Source organism: Schistocerca nitens, chromosome 4 (genome assembly GCF_023898315.1).
Source record: "Schistocerca nitens isolate TAMUIC-IGC-003100 chromosome 4, iqSchNite1.1, whole genome shotgun sequence".
In the NCBI taxonomy this organism is placed as follows: Eukaryota; Metazoa; Arthropoda; class Insecta; order Orthoptera; family Acrididae; genus Schistocerca; species Schistocerca nitens.
Window position 1 is genome coordinate 653,784,327 of NC_064617.1, and position 2,584 is coordinate 653,786,910.

The 2,584-nt window shown below is 42.3% G+C and overlaps 1 pseudogene; it reads right to left on the reverse strand.

Annotated features, from left to right (window-relative positions):
• Nucleotides 1-2,182: 2,182 nt before the first annotated feature.
• LOC126253729 (5S ribosomal RNA) lies at nucleotides 2,183-2,300 on the reverse strand (annotated as a pseudogene).
• Nucleotides 2,301-2,584: the final 284 nt, after the last annotated feature.

Here is a 2,584-nt window from a genome sequence, read left to right on the forward strand (position 1 = left end):
AATAATCTAAGCAAGCTAGCGAGACTTGAGGGCAAGCTGCCGGCAGGTGTGGCCGAGCGGTTCTAGGCGCTTTAGTCTGGAACCGCGCGACCCCTACGGTCGCGGGTTCGAATCCTGCCTCGGGCATGGATGTGTGTGATATCCTTAGGTTAGTTAGGTTGAAGTAGTTGTAAGTTCTAGGCAACTGATGACCTCAGATGTTAAGTCCCATAGTGCTGAGAGCCATTTGAACCATTTTCGTATTTGTAGTCATCTAAAAGGTTATTTTATGTTCATTAATTAGTAAGCTGTTCGTGAAACATGTATTCTAAAACCTTGGGTAATGCTGATAGAAAGCAAATAGACCTCTAGTCGGAGTGCTGTTCGGAAGATTCTTCCTTGATTAACAGGTTTAATAGTCCCTGCATAAAGGCTGTTGCAAAGATGCTGGACGTCAGAGAACTGTTAAAAACGTCCGTATTTTTGTGCAATAATTATGGACGAGTAGATTTTTCATTTGCACGTCTATATTATCGAGCACTGCAGCTACCTAACGAATTCCCGCAGTTGACTTCCGCAACGTGTTAGGGGTTACCGGCTGGAGAGAAAAAAATTGGTTTTTACCAGTCAGTGATACTATAAGAAAATCGATCGTTCATGCCCTTGTGCGTTCGTGAAGTAAATATACCGGTCTGGCTAAATAATCATTTGGGTCCTCAGTAGGAACTAGAATTAAAGCTGCAGATTTGGGTTTGCCTATTCCTAGACGTCGTAGATTTTTCCACAGAACTCCAGGTCTATGTAACATACTAACACACATAATCTTTGTTGTAATAAAGTAGATGCCCATGCACTTTTGTGAGTAAGTCGAGCGTTCGGAACTCCATCACTAGTGATCAAACTGCACTGGGAGTGTATAGATTAGTTCTTACAAAAGTACTGTTCGCCCCTAAATGTTCAGAAGAGGCGTGCGGATAGACGCTAACAATGAGTGACAGATGGTATCGGCTTCACACCACATAAAAACCCCTTCTGAGGTCACAATGGTAACTAAAGGGACCACTCGTCCGTAAAGACGTATGCCTTCCATTGATTTATGTCAAAACTGACCTGTGCGAAGCATTATAAGCCGTATGCGTTTACCTAGTCGCCTCACATACGTAGAACATTCATAGAAATTCAATCATGTTTCCGTCCTGTGACTGCAGCGAAGTCGGGTCGTATTTAAATTCACGTCGCACTAATATCTTTCGGAGTTTATAAAATGATTGACAGTGTCATCTGTGCGGCTTATGACAACTTTTTAACCGAATTTGGTAATTCGACTGCCTCTGTGAAGACGGTAATTTAAATATGTAGAGACCAGCAAGTTTGATTTGCTTTCCTTGTACTGATGTTCTCGGCGGGATTTTTTGCGCAACCTGCTGTTCTATATTCGATGACTGAAACGGACAGCAATGCCAATAGATTCAGCTTAACAGTTTCATGTAGGGTTGGAGTAACAACATAAAAAAAAAACATAACTTACACTGAACGCCTGTGTGCGCAGCGACCGTCGAATATTCAAACTGTACGAAAGAAGGTCGCAAAATCCGTAATTTATTGCAGATCTAGATTTCGGCTATAACATAGTCATCGCCAACGCTAAAATACAAAACAGGCAGGATCAAGAACAGGTACAAAATATTTGTATAACAGAATACGTTTAAAACAGTTACAGTAATCCATATAGGTGGGAACACAGCAATAACTTACCATTATCAATGACTCATATAGGTCCTGACGTGTCAGAGCACAACATACAACAAAATGACCATATTATTTACATGGCAAGCAAAAACCAGAGGCTGTCGTTTACTTCCAGCGCAGACGGCATGAATACGCGTAATCGAAGTCTCTTGGAATCAGACAAGAACACCATGTTTGAATGTTTTTAGTAAAACCATAAAAAGTAATAGAACTTCTAATTCGGTTTGTTTAGGATATGCAACTTTTCATAAAAGCACTCCGTCTTCAGGTGACAAGTGGCTCATCGTGACCATCCGACCGCCACGTCATCCTCACTAAGGATGTGGATAGGTGTTGCGTGTGGTCAGCACACCCATCTCCCGCTGGTTACGATTGTTTTCTGTGACCCGAGTCGCAACTGTTCGGTCGAGTAGCTCCTCAGATGGCATCACGAGGCTGACTGCACCCCGAAAAACGGCAACAGCGCATGGCTGCCCAGATGGTCACCCATCCAAGTGCCGGCCACAGCCGACAGCGCTCAACTTCGGCGATCTGACGGGAACCGGTGTATCCACTGCGGCAAGGCTGTTGCCCTTGCAACTTTCATAGGGAAAACCAGGAGCAAAATTTTCGTATAATAAAGTAGCAAAGGAAATGTAACGTCCAATATATGATTACAAAAGCAAACTGAATTTAATAATAAGACTAACGGATTAAAACCCGTTTATCAAAGCTTCGTATAACTTATTTGACTTAATGTGTGTCAAAAGTTACAAGAAACATTGTAAATAAAACATGAAAAACGTACAGTGAAGTAAAATAGCATTACAACCGTGCAATAAGGGTTATGAAGCTCCTCTCGGGGCTTGCAGTTAAC